General features: G+C 40.4%; 1 protein-coding gene across 2 annotated transcripts in view; it reads right to left on the bottom strand.

Annotated features, from left to right (window-relative positions):
* Positions 1-22081, bottom strand: part of MPP7 (MAGUK p55 scaffold protein 7) — a 210289-nt gene that overhangs the window by 172841 nt on the left and 15367 nt on the right. Inside the window, exon 1 of one of the 2 annotated variants that reach the window (XM_045533150.1) lies at positions 3854-3894. The exons of the other annotated variant lie outside the window; for it this stretch is intronic. The gene's annotated coding sequence lies outside the window, so the exon portion shown is untranslated. Of the gene's footprint in view, positions 1-3853; positions 3895-22081 lie in introns of those variants that run through there. 2 annotated transcript variants of the gene reach the window in all.

Genomic DNA, 22081 nt, shown 5'->3' with positions numbered 1-22081 from the left:
TCAGCCTAGCTCACAGCAATCTCAAACTTTAGGTCCTTTTAAAACACATACAGTGAAACCATGACTTTGATGAGCTAGTTATGTTTTCTAATATGCACGAAAATAAAGGCATAGTGCTTAAAACAAAAACTGTTCATTAGAATATTTCAAAAATAACCCTGCATGTCCATACTCAGGGAACACTAATATTAAAAAAAAACTATATTAACAACTATTTATAAATTCTACTTACTATTTGTAAATAAAGTGTTTATGGCATTCTCGTGAAGACATCAGTGTCAATCCATTTTTCTACTTAATTAACATATGCTTAATTACCTAAAAAGTAGTCAGTCATTTCCGGTGGAAATTCATTCCATTCAAGTCTCCCTGGCTCTGTACAAATGAATACACTCTCTACATCTAGTTACTAGTTAATGATCTGCAGCAGTTAAACAAATCTTCCTCATACCTACAGACAACTATAAATGGTTCTTTCCTCCAATTGCCTGTCAAGATAAATTAAAAACATATAAAAAATACTAGATACCATATGTAACTGTGTTCTAACCGAAAAGTATCTTTCTTCTGCTACAATTCAAAATGAAAGTGAAAAAGCTGTTTTCTACATGATACATTTCAACTCAGTGTGAGATTCACTTTATGCCTAATCCCTGTCACAGAAGGAATTTAAATGGTTTTGCAAGTATAAGGTGCCTATCCAAAATTACATGTTAGAAATTATTCTGTAATTAGCCTAGTTCCTTAACAAAGCAAATTAGTTTTCTTAAGTCAATCCAGCAAATCACAAAGCCAGATTGATCTCCAATTCAATCAATTATCTTTCATCTTTCAACTAAGAAAATTTGTTCTTTATCTGTCTCAGTAGTTCCCTGTCCAGAATTAACCACTCTAGCAGTGAGAATGATGTGTGCTCACCAGCACAAGCAGATCTGACAGACATGTGAGAAAACAAAGAATTAACTGTAAACTTTCCTTTCCAGCAATGTGAGCAGTAACAGTGTACCATGACTTCTGCACAACAACCCGTCATTGGCTGGGGTTGGAACCCTATGGTGTTTATCACAAATGTGTCTCCCACCAAGCACAGTGGCTCTGCACTCTACTGGCCAGCGCTTTTTATACTGAAACGAGCGAAAGATCTGGGGCAGTCATTGTAGTTCCATAAGGATTTAAGTGAAGCTAACCACTGTCCCTGTCACTATGTCCTGAAAGTGGTCACAGTAGGAACACCAGGAGAAAGCCACAGTACTTACCCAGTGTCAACAGAACCTCCTTCTTCCCCTTACCTCCAAACACCTGTCTCCTAAGCAGTACGGCTGTCTCCCTCAGGTGACCTTTGCGTATATAGAGTGTGGACATCAGAAACAGCCCAATGATAAGAATGTAGAACACCCTCCAACTTATTAACAGAAACTGTCATACAATAACACATAAGCTACTCTGCCCTAAAAGACTGGTTTTACTTTCTTCCCACTTATAATTTTCAGCTGAACTAGTAAATTATGGTAAAACTAACATGCATAATGCCATAAGCTAGGACCCACTACCAAAGGCCCTAAATCAGGCACTTTTAAAAAGTTGTCATTCAGGCTGGACCCAGTGCCTCACACCTGTAATCCCCACATTTTGAGAGGCCAAGGTGGAAGGAATTGCTTGAGGCCAGGAGTTTGAGACCAGCCTGCGCAACATAGTGAGACCTCGTCTCTACAAAAAATTTAAAATATTATCTAGGTGTAGTGGTGCACATCTGTAGTCCCAGCTACTCGGGAGGTTGAGGGAAGAGGATCCCTTGAGCCCAGGAGTTCAAGGCTACAGTGAGCCATGATCACACCATTGCACTCTAGCCTGGTGAGAGAGCAAGATCCTGTCTCTGAAAAAAAAAAAAAAAAGGCTGTCATTCATGTTTTAGGTTACTATGTAAATTTCCCTTTGGGGACATTTTTTAATTTCATGAAAACTATGGACCCTCTATGTCCTCAGAAACATTCTCATATTATATAAAATGCTGCACCCTCTAAACAGGTCGTGAGTGCAGAAGACTCCCAAGTCCGTTCACGTCCCCAACTCAAGAACTCTTGTTTCGGTGGCTTGGGAAGACTGACAGACACAAGGCTAAATGCTTACATTTGAAAAGAAACACAGAGTCTGCTTGTTCAGGGTGCCTAAGTACCTGATGACATATAAGTCAGATGCAACTGTAAAATACAGTTTTACTTGTTTTAAAATAAGTATTTTAAAGAAAATCCAAAATTCTCCACAGTAGTATATTCAAAGTGCTTTGCATCTAACTACACTGAATGAAGGGGATGCTACCAGCAGGCAGCAGCTCTTAAATTTAAGAAAGGAGGACTGTGAACTGACGTGGGGGAGGGCCACAAGGTACTGAAACGGTGCTGTAGAGTTCTCCAAATACATACGCAGAAAACAGCAACGGTGCATGTCACATACAGGGGGGTGGGGTACGACGGAAGGGATAAAGCCAATGGTGTCCTCCTACCTCGATCCACCACTGCCAGGTGGATCTTAAAAGTATACAGACCTACATTTTTCCACCCTTGCTGATTGTGATGAAAAATTAACTTGGTTCAAGAGACAAATACAGGAGACATTTAAAATCAACACTGCAGTGTTTCCTCTTCTCAGGCTGTGAAGCATGACCTGCGGCAGGAGGAGGCGGGATCTTGGAGGGGCCCCTCATCTGCACCTGCGGGCAGGAAAGGGCGGCAGGGGAGGGGTAGAGAGGAGAGAGATGGCCCAGTTCGGAGCAGATGGAGGACCTACAGCTGAAGGCAAAACATCCCACAAACGTGGGAAACTCAGTCACCAGGCAGGCAAACGCAGGTGCTCAGATTTTCAAGAGCAGGTAAGAGAAGCCAAATCTCACAGACAGAATGAAGCAGCGGGAAGTCTCACAGCATTAACCAGGGAAGAGGGGCGTTATCAGCTAGGAAGGCAGCCCTATGGAGGCCCTGGCTCTGGACTCGATTCAGAGGCAAAGCTTCAATCCCCAGAAAAGAAAGTCTGAGAAACAGACAAGGTTACAGGAACCAAACCAAAAGTCCCATTCTAGCTAAAAATTGGGACAAATTGCGGCAACAGGGACAAAGAGGAACACGAGAACCAGGGCTGGTTGGCAACAAAAATAAGCACAATGCAGGAAACCTAGTGGTCAGCCCTGAGACCACAGGTCCCCAGGACAGGGCAATGCTGGACAGGAGACCCCACCGCACAAGGACGCTGAGCTTGAACTTCAGCCTTCCTGGTCTCTGCCTGGATCACAGAATTAGAGTGGAGATAAGCAAGGCAGACATCAGCCCTGATTTCAGGGAGTTGTTTTTTTCTCCCCCCATAAAATATAATTTCAGACTATCAAAGAAAAGTACAGAGCATCTGAAGGAAGAGACCAAGCATTAATTTACATCGTCTCCCAACAGCTTGAGCAAACATATGGAAGTGGGAAGCACAGAACATGTTAAGGAAACTGTTTATTACAGTTGGGGTAAAATAAAAGGTAAGTGTTGGAATAAGATTAGAAAAGAACGATCATGAGTGCCAGCCTAGGGAGTTTAGATGAGGCAGGGGAGGGTCGTATAGAAAGGACATGTTCAGAACTGAGTTGCAGAAGATTAATTTACCAGTGCCGTCACAGACGCCAAGGGAGAGAGAATTTCCAGAAGAAGGCATAACCCTCATCTCCAAACGCTACTGATATTAAGAAATATAAAGATCACTCTGGGAGGCTGAGGCAGGAGGATCATTTGAGGTCGTAAGTTCAAGACCAGCCTTAGCAAAAGCGAGACCCCGTCTCTACTAAAAATAGAAAAAATTAGCTGGGCGTGATGGTACGAACCTGTAGTCCCAGCTACTCGGGAGGCTGAGGCAGGAGGATCCCTTGAGCCCAGGAGTTTGAGGTTGCTGTGAGCTATGATGATGAAGCCACTGCAGTCTTCCCAGGGCAATAGCTCTGTCTCAAAGAAAAATAAACAAATAAATAAATATAAAAATACTAACTGGAAGGCATCCTCTCTACCAGTTATTAGAGGACAGACTGTACGGTCAGCAGAACCAAGTCAGGAGACAGAACAGTGCTCGGTAGCACAGCCCATCGAGGAAGTTATGTGTGAAAAGAGAGCAAAAGACAGTTCCCTGGGTTCCCAAGAGAGGTACTGTTTTTATTGCTGTTGCTGCTTTTAAAATCAGGCAGGCCTGATCCAATAGATTAAAGATGCAAGAAATGAAACTGGGTAAATGATAAGTAAAGAATGTTTAAAAGGACAGAATTACGAGTTCAGCTCATATCAAAATGCTTTTATATTAATAATTCCACTTTGAATCTCTCTAATGGGCTGTTTCTCAGTATAAAATCTCTATAAATTATTCAATGTTGGTAACTTGTCTGGTCCATTGTTCAATAATCAAAAAATACATATCATAATTTTTTTAACTTTATCAAATCAATTAATAAATTATGACAGAAACTATGTTTTTTTTTAATGAAATGTAATAAGCAGAGTAAGAGGAGAAGGAGGGGAAAGAATGGGTTTTAGAATTATCCAGAACTAGATGTGAATTGCATTTTTAACATCAATATGACCACATCATTGCTTGCATACTTACAAGCATAAGTACATCCACACTAAGGGATTTACAAGACTTTCTCATCTGATCTTCACAACAGCCTTCTCAATTTAGAGGTTCAACAACTTGCCCAAGTCAATTAAGAAAGAGGTAGCACAGGGATCTGACCTTGAGTCCCACTCTAAGGATAAATGCATTCTCAAATGGTAATGTCAAGCTCTATGACCTCCAACAACTCTCTGAGCTTAAGGTCCTCATAATACTTTCCTTATAGTTTCACCATGAAGAAGTAAAAGAAATATAATACTGTATGTGGATAACACTTAACAAAGAGAAGATCCTTAATAAATGCTGGTTTCCTTCTCTCCTTCCTCTATTTCATTTTTATAATCACTTTCTTAAAACCTTTATCCTTCTACTCTAAGGTACTGCCTCTTCTATGCCCCCAAACACCACACGTACACCCCTAACAGCACTACGACCTCGTGCTGTAACTGTTGGTTTCCTTGTCTGCTTCCTGATAGAAAGCTCTTCAAGGACCAAGGCCTTTGCCCATCATTAGCTTTGTGTCTCTAGTTTACAGTGAATCTGACATGTAGTAAGTGTTCAATAAATGTTTCTTGTTTCAACTAATTCTGGTTAACATTTAGTTCTATCTGCTTAGGTGGCCTCTGCCTAAAACCTTAAGTCACTAGGCCCATCCAACATAGCTCCAGATTGCAACTATTCTGCTGTACGCATTTGTTCCGAGGGCAGCAAACTACAGCAAGCTGGCCCGCCACCTTTTCATATAAAGAAAGTTTTATTAGAACACAGCCATGTTCATTTATTTACATGTGGCAGAGTACCTGTAACAGACCATAAGGCCTGCAAAGCTCAATATATATGCTATCTGGCCCTTTTCAGAAAATGTTTGCTGGATTCAGTCAGTCAACAAATACTAGAATATTTACTGTGAGGCAGTCACTGCCTTTATGTGCTGGGTATATTGTGCTGAACAAAACAGGTACAGCCCTGGCCTTCAGAGAGCTTACAGTCTAGCAAGCAAAAAAGATAAAACACTCAAGTAGTCAAATAAATAAACACTAAATACTACAGGTGAGCATCCCTAATCCAAAAATCTGAAACCATAAATGCTCTAAAATCCAAAACATTTTGAACATCAACATGATATCAAATGAAATTATTTCAGATTTTCAGATTAGAGATGCTCAGCTGGTATAGTGCAAATATTCCAAAATCCAAAACACTTCCAGTCCCAAGCATTTCAGATAAAGGATACTCAACCTGCACCAAACGTGAAAAACACAGTAAAGGAAAAGTGGATGATATCACTTAAAAGAATAATGACTGTGAGTGGAAAGGAGACATATTTTATATTGAGTAAAAGGGAAAGTTTCTCTAAGAAGTAATTAAACGACACCTGAATCATTTGGGGGACAGGGAACAGCCATGTGAGAGATGAGGGCATCTGGCAGAAAGTCCAGCAAGACCTTAGGCTCTGAGGCAGAAAAGACCTAGTATGTTCAAAAGATGATGTAGCTAGAACATAATGAGCCAGAGGAACTCCGATAAAACAAGGAGGGAAATGCAGGCAGGGGTTACTCACAGAGTACCTTGTAAGCCATTTTAAAGTCTGAATTTTAATATTTCTAAATAACATTTTTATTATAAAGACAATTGGTAAAAATTTAAGGGCTAATGTTTCAGACTCACAAAACTATTCTTTCTTCAGGAATATGAATAACAAGCAAGTCCACTTCTAATTACATTACCTTTTGCTCAAGAGTAAGGATTTTCTTTTCTTATAACTACCTGTACTTCTTTAAATATTTTGATTATCTTTGAGTATCCCCCCATAATTATGATTAACACAACACTCAGCCTCGCAAACAAATCAACAGCTGCAAAGGCAACAATTTTTCCCTAGTTCTAGGCTGATACGTCTTTATAACAGCAATGCAAAAACTGTTTCCTAACTAACAAATCATATTGTTCCTAATCTGCATAATGAAACACAAAAGTAATGTTTCCATTCAGAGAATATTTGAATATGGAAGGGTAATATGACATAAGAAACTGGCATATTAAAATGAGATTGAGGTTTGTTACAAATAAACGATTGAAGCTTTTGATTTACTCTTTTGTAAATAAGAATCAAGATTTTCTCAGTAACACATTTAAAAAATTAATAATAGTATTACTAACAAAAAATTGTTCTAAGCGCCATATTCACATAAATTCATTCACTCTCCATAACAATCTTATAAAACAGGGAATATTATTTGCACCTCTCTTTTTTTTTTTTTTATAGACAGGGTCTCACTTTGTCACCCAGGCTCAAGTACAGTGGTGCAATCATAGCTCACTGCAGCTTCCAACTCCTGGCTTCAAGGGATCCTCCTGCCTCAGCCTCCTGTGTGGCTGGGACTACAGGTGCATGTCATCAAGCCTGGCTGATTTTTGTATTTTTATTTATTTAGTTTTTTGGAGAGACAGGGTCTCCCTATGTTGCCCAGGGTGGTCTTGAACTCCTGGCCTCAAGCAATCATCCTGCCTCAGCCTCTCAAAGTGCTGGAATTAAGGTGTGAGCCACCACGCCTGGCCCCTGTATCCCTATTTTATAGATAAAAACATTTAGGCACAGATGGGTTAAGTAGCTTGCCCAAGATAACGCAGCCCAAGGTTTTAACTAGCAGGCACAGTGCCTCCCAATCATGATGTCATTCTTGTTGATTTGCATTCCAGGGTGCTTTCCTAAGGGGTGGAATTTCAGTTAGTACATTCTTGGAAGCATGTTTTTACCCTCACGAACTTAATGTATCTGTGCCACAAGAACTTTTTTAAAAAAGGTTATAAGAACCGTGGTGCTAGAAAAAAATAAGATGACTATCTAAGAAAACCTAAGCACACTTTGATATTTACTTCCTCAAATACACATAAGACGGCAGCAGTAACAGCAGCAATCATTTATTGACCATCTCTTAATGCCAGGCCACTCTGCCTTAGTAATCTCATTTGAAATTCACAAGCTATTATTAGAACCGATTCCCAAATATAGAAAATGGGATTCTGAGAAGTTAAGCATCTTTAACTCCTGTTCTGATTACACACTGTCTACAGGTAAAGACAGTTTCCTCTGTACGGCTGTGTCCAAGGAATCAGTATTATATAAATATTTCATGTTTATAAAGCCTGGTTCATCTTATTGATTTAAATCCTTTGGTGGAGGCAGGTGAAGAACTTTCCCTGCTGTTCCTTCATGTGTGTATGTGTGTGTGTATGTGTGTGTGTGTGTATTTCCTTCTCGTGTGTTTCTAGTACTTCATTTCCCGGGCCAGGTTTCACGCTCCCAGCAAACCCACCACCTTCCAAGCAGCACTCTGGGCCTAGAGCTTCATTGTTTCTATGTCACCTGTGAGCTTGACTGTGCTTTACTCCAGATCTGGCACTTCACCTGGGAATGGCTGGGCCTCTCTCTAGCTTAGGAGTCACCCTTCTTACGTGGTGTCTAGGGGTCCAGAGAGAGGAAGCTGAAGCTGCTGTGCTTCTTTACAGCCTCAGCCTAGAACTGCTAGAGCCTTTCCCTGTTGTTCTAATCCCACTGCTCTAGCAATAAGAATGGAAAGGGAAACAAATTAGGAACTGCTCTTCCCTTAAGTAAGCCCATGACAGCAGGTCCAACTCGGGGCCTGTTCAACGTCATATCCTCAGTGTCCAGGACAATGACTGACAACAGTAAATGCTCAGTAAACTGTGGTTGACTTTAACTGAATTCCCTAAGAGTCTAGGCCAAGCTCATGTGGGCCCCACTTGGGTAGCCACTGCGTCTGCATCCTATTCAGATATCACCATAACAGAAGCCAATCCACCACCATTCCTAACTAAATCACCACCAACATAAAATCATTAATTAGCCAGGGAGCTTGGTCTTCAAAGTTTGAATATTTTAAACATAAAATTAATTAGTTGTAGCTCAAACTACATAAAATCAGATCATGTGCCTTCAAATTTCATTGAGAGTGCTTAAGATCTGGGTATTCTAGAAGGACAGGATACGAGGATGGGAAAAGACGTGAGTTGGAGGGAGTGAATGTGGAGTCACATCCTAGTTTTGTTGGTGCTTAGTAACAGCCATGTGGCTGGAGCCAGTCCCAGACTCCTCCAGGCCCCGGGTTTTCCCATCTGCACGGCTTAAGGGATGAACCAGATGATTCCCAATCCCTATTACAGCTTCGCCACTCTGTGGCTTCAGGTTGGCAGGTGTCACTGGACTCTGTCTGAAATGGCCAGTGCAGTTAAAAGGGTGACAAGCTGCAGGGAAGAAGAGGTATTTGAGGTTGCCCCTGAGGAATGTGAGGAATTCAACATACATGAGGATGAAGTTAAGGCAAATCTCAGCTGGGAGAATCACTGACTGCACTTTAATTTGTCAAAAAGTCCCAGTGATTCTCACCCAGTGCCAAATACATTGACATGGTTATGGTCACAACGCACAGGAACCCAGCAGTTCAGGGGCTTTAGATGATGTTATAAAACCATTCTTTTAATGTAAAAGAAAAAAAAAAAAGGGAGAAAGCCAGACACAGTGGCTCACGCCTGTGCTCCTAGCTACTCAGGAGGCTGGAGCCCAGGAATTCTAGACCAGTCTGGGCAACATAGCAAGACCCCATCTAAAAAAAAAAAAGGGCGAGAGAAAGAAAGAAAACCCTGAGAGTGGCAATCTACATCTTCCATTCTAGTGCTGGGTGGAGGGAGGCTGTGTGCCTACTTCAGTTCTACCTACAGGGCCTGCTCAATGTGAATGCCCTCCATCCTGGTTTTCTTAAAGGTTCAGTAGGAAATGAAAGCAAAATATTTATTATAAAAGATGTGTTAAAATGTCTTCGGGGAACATGTTGAACTGGAGTTCACCAAATAGCTGCCATTTCTAAGAAGCAGTTCTGAACCCTAAGCACTCTTTCTGAAGACCACAGTCCTTTGAAATAAGCCAAATTGACTTTCCTCTAGTGGCATTCAATGACGTCAGGATCTTTCAGTGGGTCTGTCCCAACCATCTGCTTTTTGGACTTTTTAGCACAACAGTAAGCTAAATAGCTGGTGATGTCAGCTGAACTAGACTCATGGTAATTACAGGCAGAATAGTTTTACCTGGTCATGACCTGCAACTGGTGTGTTTTAATTTTTTTAAAGAATCATACTAATCAAAATAGTTCATGTGCATCATTCAAAAAGATACAAAAGAGCTCACAAATACGGTTTCTATGCAAAAGGCATTTAAGCAAGATTTGCAATGTACCTTTCCCTCTTTGCAGATGTACAGCCTATCTTTCTAGAAGGAGCAGAGAAACGTGCAGAACACTTCACTTAAGGATGAACGACAGTCACAAGAACTGAAACACATTTGCTTTACTTGAGAAGGAAACATATTAAGTGGTGGGGCCAGAAGATATATAACATCTTCAGGGGATTTCCAGAGTGTTGGCCATGGCAACACCGGCTAATATCACACCAATTAACAATTCAGTAAAAGTATGTTGGTATGCCAATAGAACATGATATAAGGACATGTTTGCTAATCTGGCTAGATCCAGGAGTATATTTATTTAGTACAATGTATGATCTATATATCCTTTAGGCACTCCTCCCCAAATATTGCATTCTTTCCAACAAGACTTTGATAAATGCTGAATGGCAGGGAGCACCTGTGTGCTCTCCCTGGGAAATGTCTGCAGTGCACCTATTTGAAATTGCTATTTAACAGACATATATATATATATATATAGAGAGAGAGAGAGAGAGAGAGAGATAGATATATAGATATATAGATCCACCTGCCTTGACAAGAAGTCTAAGGGCAGTTAAGACTCTTCTGTGTAAGCTGAGGAGCTTACAAGGACGCAGACGAATATAAAGCCAGCTCAAGGTCAAGATTCTCCTCTGAAAATTAGGCAGACTAACAGCTGATCAAGACCCCAACATCCAGTCCCTCTAGCATGACCATGAGCATCTAAGCCTGAAAAATACCTCAGGCAGAAATAATCACACACCAAGCTAAAATGTACCTCTAGATTCATGACCTAAATCAGAGCTTCTTCCTGTTACACAAACCAAGGAAAATTATTTGTAAAATATACTCCAAAATGTGCTATGATATTTACACAGGTGTGTCCACTTCATGAAAATTCATCAAGCTATATGCTTATATGTGCACTTTTTGGCTCACATTTTACTTTTAAAAGTTTTATGTATACCTGTACATATAGTAAGTACAAATGCATATATATTTATATACATATGTATAAAAAATACTGAACAGAGGTAATTAACATAAGGTACTGACAGATCCTCACATAATGAAAAGAAGTGATACCTTTATGGAACTATTATTTACAACCATTTAAAGGTTAGAAACATCTTATAGAAAATAATTGTGTTCCAGTAGCAATTGCTGATGAATAATCATCAGACACAGCTAGAGGCTCCCTCAACTAGATTTCATCTTTTCATTAGCTGAGTTTTCATAAAGATTTGCTTGGATTTTAATTTTATATACACTCTTACTTTTAAAAACATGTAAAGAGAATTAAAAAAAAAAGAAAGGATAGCAGGGAGGAAGGATATACGGATGCTGATGTGTGGAGACGCTGGAATAGTTTCATTGTTTGAATTTAATACACTTTCTTACTAAGTCTTACTCATCACTAGTCCCTATGAAAAGTAATGATTTTATGATAGACCAAGTGAACAACCCAAAAAGTCATTTTATACCATAAATAAAACTAACTGGTTTTCTTAAATGTTCAGTATGGTTTTATTCTCATAAACAGTCAGGTATTAACAGCTGAAAAGGAATCCAGAGTTGTCTAAAAGAGACTGTGCGTAGATGTGCTCCCAATTAACCAGGAAGTCTTTTCTATGTCCTACGGTACAATTACAAAAACATTCGGTCTAGAAAAAGATCTCACAGCCTAAGAAAGATTAAAAGCATTCACATCAACCTATTTTGTCAGGATTAGTTAAGTGACTTCTTTATTGGTGCAGTTACAAGGTAACTGGAGACATACACAAGCAATTACTTAGCGTAGCCTCTCCTACAGAAAGAGGAGTAACCGCAATGAAATAAGAAAATTCTACCCACTCTCACATTCCAGTTCACTCACCCACACCTACCTTAATGCCTACCAGATAAACATTCAGAGACTATAAAAGCAAAAGACTTAAAACCTTCTGTCTACTGTATTCAGGCAAATAGCATCAAAAGGGCTATCACCAAATACAAACACAATGAAAGAAGTTGCTCTTCTTTGCAGACCACAATTATTCTTTGCATTAACAATGTAAAGTTCTGCATTTGCTAGACCTCACAGATTTCTATTTTTTATCCCTGTCAAAATATTCAAAGCTGCATACATCTCAGAACGTTGATTACTACAAATGGATGAGGTACACAAAAAAAAAAGAAAAAAAAAATACTGATCACAAAGTGCTACGTTTATATTATAGTTACCAAGCTCCCTAAACCCTACCCCATAGTCTTCAACAATCAAAAGTATTTCACACATTAACACAATGGAAACAAAATAAATAAGATAAATACAATTTCATAAAATTTACTAATTCTCTAATGGTCTTCTAATAAATTAGAAAATTCCTGGTTCCCAGAACCACCAAAACCAATAAAACGGATTTACAGAGCGATCATAACCATCACCCAGTGTTTACACAGCAGCTACACTACACGGACTGAAGTACTATGACACGGCTCAGATCCCAGACTACACAGGAGGCTGCCTGGACAACATCCTCCCTACTTCCTGCTATCAAACGGTAAAGAAATAAATGCCTGTGAAAACAAACTATCTTTATCATCATCCCCTCCTAGTTTTTTTTCTATATGCCATCAAATTCTACATCATAAATAATCAGCAACCTTAAGCCACCCTCATTATTTGCCTTTCTAACCAAATTTCATTTGCTTCAGTTCAGTTTTTCTTCAGTTTATCCTTAGATTCTAAGATGCCAAGAGGGAAACTAGACAGCATTCACCTTTACATCTGCCCAGAGCCTAACATAGTGCTTTAGAATACTGTTACATTTTTTACAACTTTAAGCTAAGTTGTAAAAAAAGAAAAAAAATAGTTATAGGACTTCAGCAAATCCTACTGAAATGAGTCAGCCGAAATGTTCACAGTCCGGGCTTAAGAGGCACTGTTGAAACTGAAAATGTTGCCACTAAAGAATAGTAAATTTGACTGCAATTATCACCATTAAGCTGACATCTCCCCGTCTCTGTCCCCACTCCAAACCACCATATAACCAAGTGTCATCTTCACCTGATGTGCAGGCACCTCAAATTCAACACATTTAAAAATGAACATTTCTTTCTGCCACCTCTCCAAGACCTGTGCTGCCGGCGTACCCTCTTCTCAGTGAATGGCATGGCCAATCACCCCGATGCCCAAGTCAGCAATCTTTGGGGTGCAAGTGAGTCCTCTCTCTCCCTTACCTCTCACAGCCAATCAATCACTGTGTCCTGTCATCTTCCCCACATCTGCATTGCCACCAACATGCTATGCCACTATTCTCTGACACCTGAACAACTTCCCAAATGATCTCACTACAGATCTACTATTATCTACCTCCAACCCACTGGTTACACAATTCTGAAGTGCAATCTTTAAATAAATACAAATTGGGTTTGTGTGCACACGTGCAGAAACCTTGTCTATCTCACACATGATGACACCTCTTGGTGTACCCTGCACGTATTAGATCTACAATAAATATGAAAACTCATTCATTTGACCAAAAAGACTGTCACATGCTTTTTACCCCAAGCGTAAACATTGCCAAGCTTTTATTAAGAAATAGTAAATACTTAGCACTGGTTAGGCTACAAAAGTAATCCCAAATAGGGGCCCAGCCCAGATGGGGCTTATGACTGAGATGAGAAATAACTTTCTACATATAAGGTAGTAAACTGACAAGATGACGTTACATAAAAACAAACTAATATATCACAGTAAGTAGCGCTGAAAAAAAAAAAGTCTTTGAGTTGGATTATTAAAGGATGAGTAAAATGCAAACAAAGAGGAAGACACTACAGATGAAAAACTATGCACATACCCACACATGGGTGTGCTTACTCACATGTCATGCAGCATTGGTAGGATCTGAAGGGAGGGGAAAAAAAGGCCAAAGACACCGATCTGATCACAGAACAGGTTTACATCTTTAAAGGTTAAAGCTGAATACTTAGAGAGCAGTGCAATGTGAAGAATGATGAAATTACAGTAAAGGGATTAAGATTTGACAGGATTAGGGACAAGAGCCCTAACCTTTGACTGTATCAGCTACGCACTTGAAGTACATTCTCTGATTTGAAGCCTACCACCAGCCTATAACCTAAACACTATTATTACTGCCTCAGTTTATGTCTGAGGACGCTGAGTCTCAGAAAATTTACAACATATTCAAGGTCAGATAGTTGGGAAGTGGAAGAACTGGGGTTTGAATACAGCAACTTCAAAGCCCTTACAAGTCCACAGGAAGAAGTCCTCTACAAAAATAATGTGATGCAAGTAACGTCTTAAAGCCTAATAACAGAGCACGGGATAAATTAAAGGCCGTACACTTGGCAAAGCAGCAGCTGCAGTAATCTAGACCCAAGGTGAGCAGAACGAGACTAGAGTGAGAGCAGTGAGATTATAACACAAGAGAATGTGATGGGCCAAAGGCAGTTCTAAAAGTAAAAAAATTAAACAGATGCTGAGATTCAAAGGTAAGTCCATAGTTCCTAACCTGAAATATAAAAAGGATAATGGCACCGTAAGCAGAAATCGGTCCAATTAAAAAGTGGACCTATTTTTCCACTTTAGATCTTTTGAATGAGATGAAGATGAGCCATCCAAGTGAAAATGTCCAACAGGGAACAGGACCGATGAGACCAAAGCTTGGTTAGAAGAAAGGAGGAGATTAATGTTATAAATACTAATCTTGTATTCATGTGCATTTCTTAAACCAACAGGGACATTGTTTTCATATGGAAAACTAACAACTGGTACCTGAAAAAGAAAAAAAAGGCTTTTAATAGCACAACACTTACCCACACAACAGTAAGTTCCCAGGGAGGCCCTAGCAACAGCACTTCTGCACATGTCAGTTCAAGCCAAAAACTCCCTGCCACCTACTCATGTCCTTGCAAACTATTCCACACCCATCGCAGTATCTTTGCAGCATCTTTTTGGAACACAAAATATTGACACTGCCTGCTAAAATCCATATGGAAATCTCAGCCAAAGAGTAGGCTTTCAACCTACTGGCAGTTATCAAATTTTCAATTTCTAATCAACTTAAGGCATACTTATTTAATAAAAAGTTTAGTTAATATTTAATAAGGCATACATATTTAATAAAAATAAGATTTTTATTAAATGTCAGGGAAACAATGATGGATTTACATTAGCCACCAGGTACTTAAAGACATCTGCAGACAATACAAAAAATTAGAATTGAAATGTCATCTGGTCTCTATATTATCAAGACTAGATATTATCAAAATAGACAAATTTTTAAAAGTAAGAGAATGAAACATGGTGTATCATTTATGTTAACAAACACTTAACACTGTCTATGTCCTAAAAATTAAGGAAACATCCACATATAGTAAAAGTACATTTATAAAAAGTTGAAAGGATACACATAAATTCATATTAACAACTGCTTCCGAGGAGAGAGGGAAATAGACTATAAAGGGAAACAAAGTACATTGCAAACTATATCTGTAATATTTCATTGCTTTCATTTCTAGAAAATCTGAAAAAAATACACCAAAATGTTAACATCTGTTAATTTCGGGTAAAGGTCACAGAGTGTTTATTGTGCTCTCTTTGCCATTCGCTATTTCTGAAATTTTACCCAAATTAAAAAAAAAAAGGCTCCATATTTCTCACATAATTAAAATAGCACATGAAATTAGCTGACATATCCTGCCTGAGTAACTCCAGGGTGAACAGGGTACAGCTCACTCCTTCACCAAGCAGCCATTTCTATTTTGGACTCCTAACATATTTCTTGAAATAGAATGACATAATTAGCAGAACTAAACTCCAGTATGATCTCCTGAAGGGAATCTGCAGGGTGGGCCCTGACTATAGGCAAGGTCTCCAGTGGCAGCAACTAGCAAAGGTCACTGACCTCAGCATTTCCTAAGGAAGTAAGAGGAAGATCCAGGAAGGAAGACGCTACTAAGGACAAGTCTTCTGAATAAACCCAACGTCCTCCCTCTGACCCTCATCATTGTCCCTGTCCCCTTTCCAAGTCCTTCCTCAAAAGCCAGTCACCTGCAGAGACATTCTGCAGGACAGTGGCTCCTTTTTTCTCTGACAGGTAAACCTCTGCATTAGTCTTTAGGGTTAGCCATTTGCTCACTTGAGAAATGCACAGCGTGTTCTTTAAGAACACCATGCATTCACTCAATAATCACTGATGCCAGACAGGCACAAGGAATGAAGAGTAAGGGCAAAATCCCCACACTAGGACACTTCTATTAGTTTTTCCTCCTCTCAATTTCTTAATCTTAAAACGCCCCCACCATCGAATCCAGGAAAATTCAAGTCCAAACTGTGGCTAATTGATCCCTTAGACTTATTACTACTGTCATGAGCCAGCGCAAGAACTCGAGGTGTGAGGTGAGGCGATCTGATCAAAGCACAGCTCAGGGAGGTCACCTGCGCAAGCCTGATCACCTGCCATGCCCAGGACAACAAAGGCTGAAGAGACAAGGGAACACAAGCTCATTCTTTCATTCCACTCTTCTTACCAGAGATTCGGGTCAGCAACTGACAAGACCCCTCCACCTAAGAGGACAAAAATAAATAAAAAGGAAACATTGCTGCGCATACACTCTATTATGTGTGTGTTTGGGGAAGAGTAAGATACAAAGACGTTATACAGTCGCTCCTCATTGTCCGTGGTGGATTGGTTCTGGGACCTCCCTCTGACACCCAAATCTATGGCTGCTCAAGCCCCTGACATAAAACGGCACAGGATTTGCATATAACCTGCACACATCCTCCTGTACACTTTAAATCATCTCTAGATTCCTTATAATACCTAATACAATGGAAATGATATATAAGTAGATATTACACTCTATTGTTTTGGGAATAATGACAAGGAAAAAAGTCTGTTCAGTATAGAAACAACCATCCATTTTTTTCCCCAAATATTTCTGATCTGCGGTTAGTTGGATCCACAGATGGAGAAACAAGTGGATACGCAGGGCCAACTGTACAGTGATGCTGTAGTTCAAACTTCAAGAAATAGAACTCCTTTAACAGGGCTTAGGCACACAGGAGATTGGTGTGATTTCTAGCACTCTTGATTCTAGATTAATAATGGCAACAGAGTAACGAAACTTCCCAGAATCTATACTCCTACAGGCACAGTAGCGCCCAGCCAAGAGGTGCAACTGCCAAGGCCCTGATCATCTAAGACCCGGGGAAGCACAGACCAGACAGGGCTCACGTTGCAACTTCCACAGGACAGGGTCAAAACCGTCCCCTGAGCGACAAAATGGGCATGTGCCTAACGAAGCAATCCAGGGCCAGCTCAGACAGTAGAGAAAGAAAGCACATGCCTTGGAAGACATCCCTGTGTCTGACTAGAGTGGAGGGTACGTAAAAGAAAGAAAGAAAAGAGCAATGGAAAATAACCATATATAGGCCTCAGTATAACAGGCTTTGAAAGTCCAAAACTGAACCACTGAGACTCCGTGTGGGAGGCCCAAAGAACCAATGGCCATTCCTAAAAAGAAAGATGACTGCTGTGTCATGAAGGTCAGCTGGGAGCCGATTACTGCAACCTAGATAAGATGGAATGAACATCTGGCCACAGGTGGTGGCCGCAGTAACATAGAGGAGAGACAACATGACACACAGTGACAAGGAAGAGATGACAACATATGGTTACTGACCAGATAGCAGAGATGGAAAAAATCAGCCTTTTAGGGTATTTAACAACAATGTTGTTAATTAAGGATAGCAACTACCACTTACTGACCCTTGGTATGTGTCAGGCACCACACTAAGTACTTCATATGTGTATCTGGTTTAATTCCCGTGACCATCATTTGTGGTGGGTACTCTAATTAGCCTGTTTCAGATAAGAAAATGGAGGCTTAGAGAGATTAAATAACTTGCCTAAATCCATAAGAATAAACAGCAATAAGCGGAGCTGGAATTTGAAAGCCAAAATGTTCAGTTTTACAGCCCATGTTCGTAACAATTCTGGTATACTGCCTTAAGGTTTTCAGCTGGGTGACCAGGGCAATGGACGTTGATTAAACAAGGGAGAGAGTTGTGGAAACAGACAACCCAGGACACTGGAAGGCTGTAAGCAGAGGCATTAACAAGAATGGCAACCTTCCTTCTCCTCACAAGGACACTTGTGGCCTTGAGGAGGCTAAGTTTCATTCAAAACCTAAGAGAACCTGCTGTTTTTGAACTGTCCTGTAAAAGGAAGTGCACAGATGGTTCCTGTCAGTCCTAATGGCACTGTGATGTAATCCCCAACATTAGGACAGGCAGCTGCACGCCTCACTGGGAACCAAAGTGCTAGGAAAAGTACTCCAGGACATATTGTTTCTGTCCCAGGCAGCATGGCTGCCTCCCTTCTAGGGCATTTCTGCACCCTGGTTAATTAAATAGGGAACTGAGTCTAATCTACAGTGGATGTGGGAATGTTCTCTTCCTACCAATTTGCATACCATCTAAAAATGCAACAGCTGGTTTTGGAGGAAAGAGCAGTTAAAATCAAACATGCTAACTCTGAGACATTCAAATATCTGGGAAGTAACCACTGAGCAACTGCACATTTGCTACAGCAAATTAGGGCTCAGGTGGATTCACGGAACTTCAGCTCATTAAAACCAGAGGTGGTGTGGAAGTCACTCATATCGAAATGACAGCTGAAAGCAACTGTAAAGGTACAACTGGGGGTGGGAGGGTGGTGAATAAGTGGGCCAAGGACTGAAGACACTCCCACAACTAAGGGGCCGGAACATGAAGAAAAACCAGTGGCAGAAACCAAGAAGAAACAGAAGGTAGAGATAGAAGCGTCCCAATACCCAGTCATCAAATCTTCCCCACCACACTGCCCAGAGCTGTACTAAATCCACCCTCGCCCCCCACCCTTACCCCTCACCCCAGCTCTCCCCCGTGTCTACCTGTTCCGCGTCCATGACCTCCTCCCAATCCGACCCCACTATACCAATGTAGTGAATCATCTAAACTCCACATATGATCGTGACAAAGTCCTACAGACTGACTCAACCTGAGCTGTAGTGTGTGGTTCAGGGATAGGCATAAAAAAAAAAAAAAAAGGACATCTTTCTGGTGTGTCAATTATACACAATAGAAAGTGATTTTTAATCTATTACATCAAACAAAATTTCATCACACTTTCCTCTCTGCCACCCTACCGCCCAGCCTCATCCCCTTTCTTCTGGGCAAATTTCTGTCATGAAGGGCACACTTTGGTGGAAAAATGTCAGGACAATGGCCAAAGTAGGTAAGATTTGTGCTTGTCCAGATTAAGGTAAAGAGCCAAAGAAAAAGATTAAAGATGAATAAAGAGAAAGAAATTTTCAATATGAATTTAAATCACACATTGGTCTCTGATGTGCCGGAGGGTGGGTAGCCCGGCTTTGAATCTCTGGCTTCACCACTTCCTAGTTACACGAGTCAAGGGCAAATTATTTAACTTCTCCACGACTTGGTTTTTCCATTTGTAAAATAAAAGTGACAATACTCAAAGGACTGCTGTGAGAATGAAATACGAACACCTAGGGAGAGCTCGCTTAGCACACCGTCTGGCATGCAGGAAGGGATCGATAAATGACAGCTCTTATCTGTGAACGCCAAGCTTGTCCCAATCTGTTAAAGCACTGCAAAGCTTTTATTGTCCAAAATTAGCAGTAGACAGGAAAGTGTCTATTTTGATAAGCAGTCTCACCGTGTCATTCACAGTCTGTTTCCAGGGATACTTTAAGCTCCATATGCGAAAACAAGAGTGGATTTCATTACCCAGTTTTATACCCACCTGGAAATTAGAAGCACTCAGGACAACAGAAGCCAAGTCCAAAATCATTCTAGTCACCATTTATAAAGTGTAAGATGCTGAATCGAAAACAATTTAACAGATCTCGGTGGTGAGTTGCACATCAATGACTGAATCAAGTGCTTTCCTCAGGACACCGTGCTGAAATGCACAGGAGAGGAAACAGGAAAAGCCAGAGCTACCAGGACTCCTGCTGTCGTGACCAGCTGTTACCCGGTTCCCAGCAGGGAGCGCACACATGTACACAGACATTTATATAATCTTTGGTTGTCTAGGCACTAAGTATTGTGTATTCAGCAATCACTCAAAGTAGGAGAAGGAATTCAGGGAGGGACGAGCGGTTTAAAACAGATCTGGCCTGAAGCAGGAGGACCTGTTTCGGCCACAGTCAGCAAGAGCAGGAATGCCACGGAAGTGTCTGCACCTGGATGCAAAAGGCCCTGCCTCCCTGCCCCTCCCTCTCCCCCTCACGCCAGGAGAACCTCTTCAGTTCCACCGACTGCCCTCCCAGTAATCGCTCTCACCTACTGCTCTCCTCCAAAGAAAACTTATTTTATCCTCTATCATCCATTTCTCAACATTATAGACTTTAAAGATGGGGAAATATTGTAGCAAATAGAACTTCTGTTTGTCTTTCTACCCATGGAATGCCAGTAACAACATATATCATAATAACAAGAAAGGTCAACTTTTCATCTACCTTATCACAAGCACCTTGAAGGCAAGGATGCCTTTCAAAACTACTCTCAGAATACAAGATACACAATATACATGCAATAAATAAATCATTCTAAAGACAAGAAAAAATGTGTTTTAATTCAAAAAAATTCTAATTCCAATTCCTTTAATAGCTCCAAGATGTTTCTACCATTATTTTTTATTTCCAATGAATTAAGCTACTTTCAGAATATAATAAAAGGACTTTGCTATTAATAGTTTCCTTTAGATTCACTTCTAAAAACCAGTGCAATTTAGTGTTTCCAAGATAAATTTAATCGATTCATCCTGAACAGTCTCATTCTATAATCTAAGAGACCAACTCATAACACTGAAATCTGATTTCAAAAAAAGAAAAAAAAAAGGATCAGACATTTAACCTACCTTTTCTACACTAACTAGATCTCAGATAGTTGATAAGGGAAAGTTTCTCTTTATAAAAATATTTTAATAACTAAATAAGGAAGACAGAATTAAAATATCACCATTTTGGCCAGGCGCAGTGGCTCACGCCTGTAATCCTAGCACTCTGGGAGGCCGAGGCGGGAGGATCCTTTGAGCTCAGGAGTTCGAGACCAGCCTGAGCAAGAGCGAGACCCCTCTCTACTAAAAATAGAAAGAAAATATATGGAGAACTAAAACATATATATAAAAAATTAGCCGGGCATGGTGGCACATGCCTGTAGTCCCAGCTACTCGGGAGGCTGTGGCAGGAGGATCACTTGAGCCCAGGAGTTTGAGGTTGCTGTGAGCTGGGCTGACGCCACAGCACTCTAGCTGGGGCAACAGAGTGAGACTCTGTCTCAAAAAAAAAAAAAAAAAAATCACCATTTTGCAAACCCCTGATAAAATAATAGATCTAGGCAATAATTATCAATGATCATGAACACTATAAAAAGACAGATAACCAAAACTACCTGACTCTGGTTAGAAGTACACTCCACTGTCTATGAAGCAGTTTAGCCAAAAAAACAGAAACTGAATCAAGTCAGGGTCTGATTACTATTTACAGGAAATAAAAGAACAGAAGAACATGTTAAACCATGCATTAAATAAAGAGCATTACAACAGGTGGCAGCCTGTTTCTTTTTATTATTATTTAGTAATGATGTTGTTACCAAATACTTCCTGGTAAGTGAACTGAACATTTCTTCAAGTTCTTTGTGATTATCATCACCTCAAAAGATGAGGAAAGTCGATCATATATAAGCACGTTTATGGATGTATTCACCCTGATAAGACAGCGAAATTTACAACTTCATACAGGAGTTGCCTGCTTCAGAAATATTTTCTTTCCTAGTGTTACTAAACTTCCTTTCACTTGGAAAAATACAGTACAGTTGAACCAAGTCGCTCCCTGATCCTAATAAGACAGCTTTAGGGGTGAGTAAGTGAGGAAGCTGGATCCAGTGCGGCAACCTCAGAGCAGACAGATCCACGAGGAGCTGGCCCCTAAATGCCCTGGCAAGAGATGCTGCAAGCCCACTGTTCCCCACGACAGCCCGCTGGCCCTCGAGCCTTGCAGGACATCCATGACATCAAAACTGCCTTTATAATGCTGAGAGGTCATCTGTCATTTTCACTAGACTGACATTAGCACTGAAGATGATAAAAGCAAGGGTGCGTAAAATTGCTGGCACCTTAGGATGAATCAAGGCAG

This window comes from Lemur catta, chromosome 1 (assembly GCF_020740605.2).
Source record: "Lemur catta isolate mLemCat1 chromosome 1, mLemCat1.pri, whole genome shotgun sequence".
In the NCBI taxonomy this organism is placed as follows: Eukaryota; Metazoa; Chordata; class Mammalia; order Primates; family Lemuridae; genus Lemur; species Lemur catta.
The sequence above is the reverse complement of the archived record's forward strand: the minus strand, read 5'-3'. Positions and strand labels throughout refer to the sequence as shown.